Genomic DNA, 14,433 nt, shown 5'->3' on the forward strand with positions numbered 1-14,433 from the left:
CCACTGTCCTCAGACAAGTTTATGTGCTTCAGACAAACCAAGCTGTGCTCATACATGTTTATATATCTGCAATTGACAAGAATGAGGCATCTGGAAGACTTGTGGCAGCTAAGACCAGAAAAGAGCTCTGTTCCTTCTCCTCCTCTCTTTGGAAATTGATGCCCTTTCATCTTCCCATCTTAACACCTATTCTTCCAAATTTTTCATTCTGGCTTAAGCCAAGATAATTCTTGCAGGAGCCAAATCTCTCATCTTTGACTCAACCTCCTCCCCTTTCTCTTTTCCATGGAATCTCATCAAATCTGCCAATATCTGCTTTTGAAGAGCTTCTGAATTTATGTTTTTCTTTTCTCTCTCACTCTCACCACCTTGTCTAGACCCTGGTCACATCAAACCTGGATTGTTTTAACATTAACTCTTCTCATTAGATGTGCTGGTTCCAGCCTTTCCCGCCCTGACCTATTCACACATCAATCCCCAGCGCAGGGGTTCCTGAGAGGTCCCATTGCCTATAATGCTAAGTCTACACTCCTCCTGCCACTCTCAGTATCTGGCCCACCTTCTCTATCCAACCACATTTCTCTCCTACTCTTTCTTATCACTCATCTCTCTATCTCCAGTTTTACCATTTCCCCCACTTCTACTAATCAATTTTCTTTGCTTAAAATGTCTCCCCATTCCTCCTCAGCTATCCAAACACTAGCTATCCATCTAAGTTCATGCCAAATTATCCCCCACTAAGTCTTCTCTGAAAAATTGGGTCCCTTTCAATTCCATAGTTCTAACTGCCAATACTTCATATTTATGTTATCTAGAAGATTATGTTCTGACTCGAGGTTACTTAATGCTTGTTTTATAAATCTGTTTGCCTCCTTAACTCTTTAACTTTTGAGAGCGTTGTCTTGATGATACATTTCTCCTGCATTGAGCTTTTTCCCCTTCGGGGAACACGCTGTGGAAAAGTAGACACCCAATAGATGCTTAATGTATATATTTATAAAATTTGTCTGGGAACAAAGATTTAAAAAATTTATATTAAAAAGGACTCTGGGAAAGTCAGCTTGGGATTTGGAGAGTTTTAAACATTTTATGCACAGAATTAGTTTAAAGACACAGGACTGAAGTATCCTGCTCCCTCTGACCTTTGGGCTGGCAGCAATGCTGGCAATATTCTACTCTTTCATTTTTGGTCCTTCTTCCACAGCTTTCTGGGCTGCTTAATTGGCCTGCATTCCAACTTCATCACTGGAATGTAAGCTATCACCTACACACTTAAGTAAATAGTTAAATCGTTCTTCTGGCTTTACCAAATGGAACAGTGGTTTCCAAAAATGGGACTCCACAGCTCTGCCATGTCCTTCGTTACTTGGGAAAGGTTCTGTTATAATCTCCTTGCATCCCTATACTGAATTTACTTTCTTCTTCTCCGAAAATAACACTAAAGTAAGGCAGGGGTAACACTAAAGTAAGGCAGAGTTCATTGGAAATGGAAAGATGAAGAACATTTGATTTTAAACTGAGAAAATTTTCATTCTAAAGAACTTGCATATATGGTATCTTCAGCTAAACAAAATAATATGGTTTTTATTAAGCACCAGAAAAGCAGACAGCCTGGGTGAAGTTGTAGCCAGCTCTGGACCCGCTTTATAATTGGATGATCTAATCAGTGAACACTACAATAAAGTAGAAAATATACCCAGAATATGAAAATTTATTAAATAATAAGAGTGTGCAAATTCTCCTTAATTCTGTCCTTCCTATTCCATCTTCAGAAACCATAGTAAAGTTGTTTAAAGTATGGAATCTGTGTAAATTTTGTAAAATCATACAGGAAAGGAAAGTTGATTTTTGCCTACATGGACAACACCAGGACTGGGATCATGGAAAACTAAATTGGCATGTACTATCTAGAGGCAGAAGTAATCAAACAATTAATTTTGAATAAGAGCATCTCATTTGTATCACTCTTTCTTAATACATGTGGTTTAGAATTTCAGTAATCAAACCATAATAGCTTAAAAATACCAAGTTAGCTACCAAATCTATGTGCAGACAAGATTAGGATTCAATAATGTGCTGACTAGTTTCATTCACTCTAAACATATTATTTTCAGATTTGACTTAAATAGCTAAGTTACTACTTTATCGCTTTGTCCAAACCAATGCCTTCCCTCTCCTTCCTTCTACAGTACCATCTTTTTTCCTGCTCAATATTATCAAACCAAGCTACAAATCTAATTAAACTGTCTTGATGCCAAAATCTCTGCTCCTGGAGAAATGCATCATGCAGCACATCTAGGTAAGTGAATTAAAAAAGCATCCAGGCAGGTATCTGGTGAATGTCTCAGTTCATCCTTGCATAATAAACTATCTTCTCCTGCTCATTCATTTGTCAGTCACAGTAACTAAGGATTATTATTTGCTGAATGTACGTGACACCAGCAATTTGCAAAGTCTGTTGGCAAGAAAATCAGGTTAGCATGACAGAGTGAGAAATTAAGCAGAAGCCTGATGTAATTAGCTACAACAATCAGTGCTCTAATTTCTGATTTATTGTTTCCTGTTTTCCTGCTGCACTCCACTCTGTGTATACTGTATGTACTTCATATAGGTCAAACAATTGCCTTATCAGTCCTGGCAAAGCGAGAGGTCAGAGTTAACAATATTTATTTAAACATGCAGGATGCTTCCCTCTGCAATTAGGAAATAACTATTACTAATAGGTCCTTGGCACTATTTCCTCATTTATACAATTTTTGGGGAAAAAAGAAACAGAAGCAAGGAAGAATTGGGATTCATTTCTTACATATGCACAAAAGTTTATTTAGTTCTCCCTCTTGGATAATTCTTTTACTCTCAAAAGATCTATGATTCTAAAAGAGCCAAATGAATCATTACTGTTACAGATGAATATTTATAAAAATACAGTAAAAATATCTTTCTTGATAAATAGCGGGGTTTCGTTTTCAAAGCCCTGTTAAAAGGTTATTGCAGAACCCCCTTGGAAACTCTAGTCTATGGAGAATTTTCTTGCTGTCCATCATTCAACCACAAACAGAAAGTGGTGTTAGCTGTTCTTTTCATATTTTTAGAAAGCATTCTTTCAAATTGCATATAGGTTCTATTTTGTAGAACTATGAGCTTTCTTACATTCAAAATAGAATTTTCTTAAAACCTCTGAAATAAAGCAACAAACTTCTATAAGATAAAAATACGACTTCACTCAAAATAATGTTAACATTTCTGAAAGAATGAAAATAACTTAATTCAGGGTAAATTAAATGAAATTTACATCACTGGCATGTAAAAGAATAGGTTCTAGGTTTCTTTAAAAACAAAGGACCTGAATATAATAAGATAAATATTTCTGTTTGTATTCTTTTAAATAAAAAATTTTATACGTTAATTCTCTCAAGACACTGTATACCTTTGAGAAGATAAAATAGAACATACTTCCAAGGCTTTCAGAAAATCCTCAGAATCTAGTCAGACTGAAAAGCAAGATGGGACATAGAAGACACATTAGACTGCCAGGAAATCTGGATTTTTCTAAGGTCATCTCTTTCTTAACTAATAGCCTTGGGTAAATCATTTGACCTCTTTGAGTCTCATTTTCCTCATAGACCAACCTGTACTATGAAAGGCATGCATTCATTAGTTCTTTCATTATTCCACAAAATTTTACCGAGTGCTAAACAGGCACTGTTGCACTGTGCTAAGTGTTGAGAAAACTGGTGAACAGCAGCAAGGAAGAGAAATCTTTGTTCTCATGAAGCCTACTCTAACAACTGCAAGATAAAAGTAGATATGCTTCAGGACCAATGATAACAGTGTGTCATTAAGTCAGTGATTATAATAATGTCTTTTTCAGTTGCTGAGATCCACCAAAACGAGGGAGGGGAGAATGAGCAAATAAACAAATAAATGATCATAATAGGCTGAGAGAAGAAAATAAAACAAGTGAGTAACAGAGAGTTACTGGATGACAACTTGAAAGGGGAGGTCAGGGAAGGATTCTCCAAAAGGTAACATCTGAGTTGAGACTTAAGTGACAAGAAAGTGCCCACTATTCAAAGATCTGAGAATAGAGCATTACCAGGAGAAATAGGAAATAGAAGACTTCAAGTGGGAATAAATAAGTTGTGACTAAGCAACAGAAAGGAATCCAGTGTAAGCTGCTGTAATTTCCAAGTGCAGTAGTGGAAAAGTATTTAAATGAGGTCAGAGAAGTAGGTACAGTTGTTATCATACATTTTTAAAACCATAAGCAATTTGAAGTATATTCTAGGTTGGATGGGCAGTAATTGAAGCTAAGTAGGCTTATACTGTAATCTAATTTAATATGTAAAACTAATTCAGCTTCTAGGTAGAGAATTGAGAGCAAGAGTGGCAGCTATGGCAACTGATTGGGAGTGGATGGCAGTAGTAATATTGGCTTGGACTAGGCAGTGAAGATGGAGAGAAGACCAACATAATGAACCTTGGAGACAGTTGGTAGGACTTGCTCTTGGGTTGGATGTAGAAAATGAGAGGAAATGAGAAATCAAAATGACTCCTAGGTTTTGGACTTGAGCATCTGGGTGGATAGTGTTTGCATTAATGAGGTAGTGACTACTGATTGGGGTAGAATAAATTTGGCTTCAGCCATGGTAAGTTTCAGTTATCTATTATATGCCCAAGTAGCATATAAAATAGGTAGCTGGATATTCAAGTCTAACTAGCCAGATCAGGACCAGAGTTATTGATACAGAGATGGTATTTAAAGCCATGAGGAATTAGATGAAATTATCCAGAAAAACATTATAAATAGAGATGCAGAGAAGTCCTAAGACTAAACTCTAAAGTACCTTAACATTCAAAGGTTCAAGAAAGAAAAAGGAATCCACAAAGGTGATTGAGAAGAAGAAACTCCACATGATTTGATATTATGGGAGCCAAGACAAGAAAGAATTTCAAGAAGGAAGGAGTGATCAGTTTTGCCAAATATTACTGACTGGTAGAGAAAACTGATGACAGATGATGGTAAAATAGAAGTTAATGACCTTGACAAAAGTAGTTTCATGAACTTTAAGGTTACACATCTATGGATTTAAAAATCAGGCTTAGGCTGGGTGTGGTGGTTCATGCCTACAATCCCAGCATTTTGAGAGGCTGAGGTTAGAAGTTTGAGACCAGCCTGGCCAACATGGTTAAACTCCATCTCTACTGAAAATACAAAAATTAGCCAGGTGTGGTGGTGCATGCCTGTAGTCCCAGCTACTCAGGAGACTGAATCAGGAGAATCTCTTGAATCCAGGAGGCAGAGGTAGCAGTGAGCTGATTTTGCATCACTGCACTCCAGCCTGGGAGACAGAGTAAGACTCCATCTCAATAAATAAATAAATAAATAAATAATAAATAATAAAAGTAAAATTAAAATCAGGCTCTACAACTTAATAGTGAAGCAGGATATTTCCCTGCCCCTTTGCAGGTGGGAACTTGAGTACAGGGATGCTGGAACTAGCTGGCTGCTTTGGCACTGGCAGGGGAAAATTCCACTCACTTGGATCCACTGCACTTCACCCTTCATGGGAGGGGGAGTGTGCAGGTGAGGTGGATGCAGGAGCTGGGGCGAGTGCTTTTGAGCACTGGCAGAAGCAAAACTCTGTGGGGCCCCACAGCAGCATCTGGGGAGGTGCCCATGACCCCTGAAGCCCCAGAAGGAGTGTTACCATGCCCTTTTAGCTTTACTGTCCATGGACAGCTTAAGTGATAACAGCTCAGTGGAGGGTCATTGTGACAACATTTTGCACCTGCACTCATGGCACCCAAGTTCTTGTCCAGCATCCAGAAGGAATGAGATCGCATGAACAAATTGAAGATGGTAAACGAGGGGGATTTTATTGCCATTGAAAGTAGCTCTCAGCAGCAAGGGGAGCTGAAAAGGGGATGGAGCCGTAAGGTAATCTTCCCCTGAAGATTCCCCGTGGATGGCCAGACTCCTCTCCAAAGCTACGCTGTCAAGCTGTCCCTCTGAAGTAAAGCCTCTTCTGTCTGACGTCCTACCATAGTCTCTGACGTCCAGCCACTTCCCCTCCTTCTGCTGGCTGAGCCTGGGGTTTTTATGGGCACAGAATGGGGGTGGGGTAGGCCATGGGTGGTTTTGGAAAGGCAACATTCGAGCAGGAAAACAGGGATGTAAGTTCTCACTTTGGGCTGCAGTTACAGGCTTTTCGGCTTAAGGGTGGGGCCCTCACCAGGGACCTGCCCTCTTCTGCCCAGAATTTCCCTGCCTCCTGTCCCTATCAATAGCTATATGACCTTGGGCAAGACATTTAAATCTTCTGTGCCTCAAATTTTTCTTCTTGGCAATGGGAGTATAGCACCTACAGTCAGACTGGTTGAATGATTCAACACAGTAATATATTGGAAAGATCTTGCCATGACTCAATAGACCTTCTTTCTGTTCCCCTTTTCCCAACTCACCAGAAAATTTAAAATATAGTTAACTAACCAATTCTGTTAAAGTCAAATAAAGTCCATACATCAAAATTTGAAAAAATAGATGCTAGAATTCTTTAAGCTACTCTTGTACTCACAATTTTATGTAGGACAGCAAAGCTTAAACTTTGTAATGGAAATGGTCATAAGTTACTACGTAGTTATATGTAGTTATGTAATAGCCAATAATTCTAATAAATTATCTAAATTTCTATCACAAAGGAAATAACTAAAACATATTTTTTACCCTTAGTACTAAAATTTATTCTGAAATAAAGGCACAATGAAAGAAGAGATCATGACAATGGGAGTATTCTAACGCACATTAATTTTTAAATTAAATAGTATTAATGTCTCAGTAGGAATGAATCTATGCTTTTTTGACTAAGAGAACAATTTCATGTATAATCTCTGACAAGATAAATACCCTCCTTGCAATGGAATCTGTCGTTTTACAATTAATTAAATGTTTTAGCTAGGTTAAAGCTCAATCTCTGCCCAAATTCTTAAAGCAATATGAATTTCTACCAAGATATTGAAACACCTAAAACATTTTGTCATCTGGCAATTTCTGTAATATCTTCTTAATCATATGTTTAGATTAATAACATTTTCTAATTTTAGTGGACTCTGATTTGTCAATTTTTTTCCTGAAGGGTTAGCACATTATTTGTCTAACGAACTTTTAGAAGTTTTTTTTTTCTCTTCTAAGCATTTATTATTTATTTAACAATATTACTTCAGTGCCTTCTGGGTCAAAAATAGGATATAAAAGTTCTCTCTCTGCCTAATTGATGAGAGACATGGATCTTCTGCCCTTGGACTGGGACTTACTTCATTGATGCTCCTGGTTCTCATGCCTTCAGACTCAGACTGGCATTTATTTAATACAACACTGGCTTTCCTGGGTCTCCAGCTTTCAAACAGGAGATCATGGGACTTCTCAGCCTCCTTAACTGTACTAACCAATTCTTATAATAAATTTATAAATATATATGTATAAACATGCATATGTGTGTGTACACATATATCTCCTATTAGTTCTATTTCTTTAGAGAACTCTGACTAAAGAATGAGAGATAGAGATTAAATGATAACTTTATTTCCCATGTTGATATTCAATTGATGTAGTACAGTTTACTGAAAGTACAATCATTCTTCACTGCCCTGCAGTGTCAGTTTTTTATAAATTAATTATCCTTATGTGTGTGGTCTGTTTCTGAACTGTCTATTCTGTGCCTTTGGTATATTTGTGTATGTCTGCCTAACTTCTACACTGTCTCAATCGTATTAACTTTATACTAACTTATAGAAGAGAAATGACTCCTCAAACTTTATTTAGCATTTTAAGATTGTCTTAGACATTCATGGCTCTTTGACTTTCCATAGAAACTTTTGTATTTTTCATAGAGACAGGGTCTCACTTTGTTGCCCAAACAGGTCTCAAACTCCTGGCTTCAAGCGATCCTCCCACCCCTGCCTCCCAAAGTGCTGGGATTACAGGTCTGAGCCACCATACCACAGACTAGAATCTTCTTTCAATAGAAGGCTGTTTTATCTACAGTGAAAATTTGTTCTTTAGTTCAGCCACCTTCATCAATTACCTTAGTTAGATCTTCTGGATTACTTGCTACAACTTCTCCGTCAGCACTTGCTGCTTCACCTTGCCCTTTTAGGTTATGGAGATGTCTTCTTTCGTTAAACCTCATAAACCAACTTCTTCTAGCTTCCAACTTTTCTTCTGCAGCCTCCTCACCTTTCTCAGCCTTCACAGAATTGAAGAGAGTTAGGGCTTTGCTCTGGTATAGGATTTGGCTTAAGGGAATATTGTAACTGGATTGATCTTCTATCCAGACCACTCAATTTCCTCCATATCAGCAATAAGGCTGTTTTGCTTTCATATCATTTGTGTGTTCACGGGAGTAGCACTTTTAATTTCCTTCAAGAACTTTTCCTTTACATTTATGATTGGCTGACTGTTTGGCCTAGCTTTCAGCCTATTTCAAGTTTGGACATGTCTTCCTCACAAGCTTAATTATTTCTAGCTTTTAATTTAAAGTGAAAGACATGTGACTCTTCCTTTCACATGAACACGCAAAAGTCATTGTAGGGTTATTAAATGGCCTAATTTCAATATCTTTGGGTCTCAGGGAAGAGAGGCCTGAGGAGAGGGAGAGAGATAGGGGAACAGCCTGTCAGTGGAGCATTCAGAGCACACACACTTATGGATTAAGTTTGCTGTATTATAAGGGTGTGGTTTGTGGTACTCCAAAACAGTTATAATAAAAACATCAAAGATCACTGACCACAGATCACCATAACAGATATAATACTACTAACAATAAAGTTTGAAATATTGCAAGAATTACCAAAATGTGACACAGAAACACAAAGGGAGCACAAGTCAGTGGAAAAATGGCACCAATAGACTTGCTCAACACAGCGTTGCCACAAACCTTCAATTTGTAAAAAACACAATATCTGCAAAGTGCAATAAATCAAAGCACCACAAAATAAAGTATGCTTGTACTTATATATCATATCTTCATTATTATTCAGTTTTAAATATATTCTAATTGCAGTTATGTTTTGTTGCCCCATATATTTCTGCAAAATTACATTGGGGATTATATTGAAGATTTTCCAGTTAATCTTTTTAAATTTAGTATTTTTATGATGAATTTTAGCAAATGTTTAAAATACATTTGAAAAGCATAGGCATTCTTTGGTTACTGTGTACAGTGGCCTGTATCTATTGATTATATCAAGTAACTTAATTGTGTTTATAACCCTATAATTTTTTCTTGCCTGTTCTATCAGTTACTGAGGGATGTTTGCTAAAATCTTCAAATATATTGTGGATATTCTGCTGTCCTTTTAGTTACATCAATTTTTGCTTTATGAATTTTCAGGCTATGTATTAAGTACATGCAAATTCAGAATTCATAAGTCATTCTACTGAATGGAAAATTTTATCATTCCAAAATGTTCTTCTTCAGTTCTAGTAATGTCTCTTGCCCACAATCAACTTTGTCATTCATTTAAATATATCAGATTTCCTTTGGTTAGTTTGTACTGTATGTGACTTTCCATCCTTTTACTTTCAACACTTTTTTCCTTTTTTGAGGCATGTGTCTATTAAGTATTACATACTTGAATTTCTGAAGGAGTCTGACAATTATTGCCTTTTAATTAGAGTCTTCATTATATTGATATTTAATATAATTCCTGCTGTATTGGGATTTAAATCAATGCCTTGCTTTTTATTTCTTTTTCTGCATCCAACGTGTCTGACATTCCATTTTCCTCCTCTCTTACTTTCTCTATGGTTAATTAAATATTTTGTCTTATCTTATTTATCATTTTGTTTCTTCCTGGTAACATTAATATTTTTAGTCATTAGTCAGAAATTACAGCATGAATCCTTGACTTATTAAAATCTAATATAAATTAGCATTTACCACTTTCCAGATATTGCTAGAAGCTGAAAATAATATAACTGCAATTACCTAGCTTACTTGTTGTACAATTATTCTTATGTATTTTAAATTGACATATATTTCAAACCCCCTATTAAAAGACAAACTTCAGCTGAATTAAATTTAAAGGAGTTTAATTGAGCAATGAACAATTTGTGAATCAGGCAGGCCCCTAGAATCACAGCAGATTCTCAGAGACTCCAGGGATGCCTCATGGTCAGAATAAATTTATAGACAAAAATAAAAATGATGTACAGAAATTAGAGGTGAGGTACAGAAACAGCTGGATTGGTTGCAGGTTGGTGTTTACCTTATTTGAACACAGTTTGAACACTCAGCAGCGTATGGTTGAAATATGGCTGATAAGACTGACCAAGACTCAGCCACTGTTACAGGCACATACTCCAAAGTTAGGATTTCAATCTTGTCTACCTACTAAGTTAGGTTGCAGTTTGTCCACAAGAACTCAAATATAAAAGTACAGAGTCCTTCTCAGGCCATATTTAGTTTGCTTTAACACTCCTAAAGCAATTTATACAATTAATTTTCATTTCTATATACTCAAATATTTACCCTTTATTTTGCTTGTTTTTCTTAATGCAGCTACATGGTTCCATCTGGATCATTTCACTTCTGCTTAAAGAAATCCTCCTGAATATTTGCTGCTTTGGTAGATAATCAACACCTTCAAACAATTACTTTAAATTTTTGTTTAGATTTTCTAGTTATTATTGGTAGGACTTTTGGTCTGAAATAAGCTTGTCTGATATTGCTGGAAGCAAAAGTCTCACAAAATATCTCCCTCTCAAACCTTTCTCCCAGATTCATATATTCAAATACCTGCTGGACATCTCCATGTAGATGTCTAACAGCTCAAACCATATTGAAACCCTGGTCCTTCCCTCCCCTTCCACAACAAAAATCTCACTCCACCCATATCACTTCCATCTTATTTGATGAAAATGCCAACCTTTTAGTTGTTTGACCCCAAATTTTGGAGTCATCTTTTATTCCTGTCAGAAACTGTTGGCTCTATCTTCAAGACTTGTCCAGAAATCAACCATTTCCCTCCATCTGTACTGTTACAACTCTGTTCCGAATCACTATAATATATTTTCTGGATTGCTACAATAATTCCCTGATAGGTCTCCCTGAGTCTATATTTGACCCCCACAGAATGCTCAACAGTGCAGCTAGAATGACACTTTAACTGGTTAAATCAGATTATGCCACTTATCAGCTTATACCACCCAATGCCTGCCCATCAGACTAGCCAAAGATCTTACTATAACTTGCAAGGTCCTCCTGGATCATCCCCTCCTTGCCTTGGACTTCATCTTCTACCATTTTCACTATGCTCCATCACACTAGCCTCTTTCTGTTTTTAAACATAAAAGGCATTTTCATTCCCACATCTCAAAGTCCTCGCTCTAGCTGTTTCTTTTGCATGGAAGTCTCTTCCTCCTTATAATCTACTGGCAAACCTTTACCCTCTTGAGTCATTGCTGAAATCCTACCTTTTCAACAACCCCTACCACGATCAATCTGTTTAGATCTGCAACTCACCCCAACTTCTGCATGGCCCTCTCAATCTCCCTTACTCTGCTCTACTTTTTTTTCTATTGAATTTTTCATCTTCTAAAGTAAAATGTGCTTATTTTTATGGTTTATTTATATTTGCCTTCAACTGCTAGAATATGTGTCCCAAGAAGAAAGGGGTCTTTGTGTTTTTCATAGATGTATTCCAAACATCCACAACAATGTCGAATATATAACAGGCTCCCCATATATATATCTGTTGAATGAAGAAGTGAATGAATGAATAAATGCTTTCCTCTTTCTACACAGTCCTGCTTAGAAGGTGAATGAGACATTTGGTTTTCTTGAACATGGAGAATATATACCATTCCCTAGGGTATTACCGTTTGTATCTGCTATAAGAAATTACCACAAACTTGATGACTTAAAAAAACAAAAATTTATTATCTCACAGTTCTGGAGGCAAGAAATAATCAGATTGCTGGGCCAAAATCCAGGTATCCAGAGCCACACTACTTCCAGAGGTCCTAGAGGAGAATCCATCCATTCCTTGAACTCAGAATTCAAGACGGGAACTCCTAGGCTTGTGACCACATCACTCCAGTCTTCAAGTACAGCATCTCCAAACCTGTTCTGCCTTCAGTGTGTTTGTGTGCGTGTGTGTGTGTGTGTGTGTGTGTTTATAAAATCTCTCTCTGCCTTCATTTATAAGGATATAGGTGATGGCATTTAGGGGCCACCTGAATAATCCAACATAACCTTCCCATCTCAAGATCCTTAGTTTAATCACATCTGCAAAGTCTCTTTTCCCAAATAAGGTAGCATTTACAGATTCTCAGGACCTGATATCTTTTGAGGCCTAAGATCTTTTTGAGGACAGCCCACCACACCTGGGCACAATGTACAGTGAATATAGTTCCCTTATGACTTAATGCAGCAAAGCAGTCATGCAAGCCTTGGAAATCCTTACTTTGAGATACTAGGTTGAAGAGAAATAAACCTATTTTAAGCCACTGTTACTCTGGCCTTGTTGAGTTCAATCATAATGAATCCTAACTGATAACAGTGAATAACTGTGAATATTTTTAATTGAAATATTACATTTACCCAAATGGAGTTGCACAAACTCCAATGTTATGTTTCTTTGCTTTAGACTGGAATTTTATTGCCTATTTGGGTAACCCTGGTTATTTCATGTTGAAATACTCTCTGATACACAGTGGAAATAAAATGTATAACTTTAAAATAAAGTTTGGTAGATAGTTTAAAAACTTGAAGTGCCTAGAGAATATAAAAATTAATATTTAAAAATCTGATTGTGGAACTGTTTAGAACCACTGCTCTACATGAAAGCACATTAAATGACTGAACAGTTATCCTCTTGACCTACTACATTTTCTCCTAAAGCCTGATAAGGAGCAAATTGCAACAGCCTAGACTGAGTCACAAAGACATGGATGTTCACAAGAAAACATGTGCTAAACAAATACCATATTTGGTAAGTACAAGGGGTTAGCAACTGAAAAGCCTTGCTTTGTAAATAGAAAATTCCCTCTTTAACCTAATGGTAAAAGCTGGTATTTATTCTGACATGTTTGTCAAACAGTAAATTAACAAAAGAGCGGCACTTCTAATTCTGCAAAATTAATACCCAACAAGCTTCCCCGGATATCTTTGAGGATCAGATACTATTGGAGATAACAAACTTAAAAGGTGTTAGAAGATTGGAACTGTGAAAGACAGCTCAGCAATCTGTGGAATTCCAATGAACATTTGTGTTTGATCATTGCCATGTATGTTCTATTATTAAGTAACTCTTGGGTAACATGTCTCAGGCCAAAATAAACAGTATTACCTGATAGATGTATGCACTAAACATTAATATATTATAATTAACAGAGCTACATTGCTGCCCAAATGATCATATACAGATCATACAACAGTGTAATCTGTTTATCACGATACCAAATATCTTGCGTTCTGGCTTTTTCTATAGAGTATCATCAGTTAACATTCAGAATTAATGCGCCCCATCCAGCCAGCTGCCCAAGCCAGAGGGTTTTTTTTCCCAGTCAACCCCTAAACATCTAGTGGAGAAGTCTTAGCTGTTTAATATCTCCATCCATGTGTCTCCATCCCCATTGTTACCACTTAGGTCAACTCTTGAATTCACATTTCTCATTCAGGTTCCATTAAGCTCCTAAGCGAGCTCCGCACACCCACTGATGCCTCTTTAATACATTCTCCACTCTGCATCCAGAGGCATCTTCTAATAGTATAAATATGTCATTGTTCTGCTGAAAACCGTTTGATGATCCACTATATTCTTCAAGGCTATTCATAATCTGGCAATACAGTGGAGCCATCAAGAACTTGGGCCCTAAAGCCAGACAGTCTAGGTACAATTCTTGGCTCTAACACCAAATGTGGTTCTGGGAATTCACTTTATGTCCCTGCTTCTCAATTTTTCCTTCTGTAAAATAATTAATGTAATATTAGTGTTGCATTAATATGGTTGGGATTAAAAGAGATAATGCTTATAAAGCCCTTAGTCCAGTGTCTGGCACACACGTAGTACACATTCCATAAAAATAATCTGTTATCATGTCTTGAGTTCTGTGTTCTCTACAGTTAAAACAAACTGCTGGCACTCTCTGAAGACATTATTCTGCCTCTGGATGCTATCTTTACATGTGCTGCTTCCTCAGGCAGGAAACCAGTCTTCTCCCATGGCCCCAACACCACTTTCTCTAGTTGATTCCCACATTTAACCTTTAAAAAATCATGGAGATTGAATGTCCTCCTAAAAGCCTTTCCTCACTTTCTGCCATCTAGGTTTAATTCATACACTCATGGAGTAGTCCATACATAACACTACCCTAGGGCCTTACAGGTTATATTGCAATTGTCTGCCTAACGGCCTATAACCCCACGT

This window comes from Pan paniscus, chromosome 3 (assembly GCF_029289425.2).
Source record: "Pan paniscus chromosome 3, NHGRI_mPanPan1-v2.0_pri, whole genome shotgun sequence".
Lineage (NCBI taxonomy): Eukaryota > Metazoa > Chordata > Mammalia > Primates > Hominidae > Pan > Pan paniscus.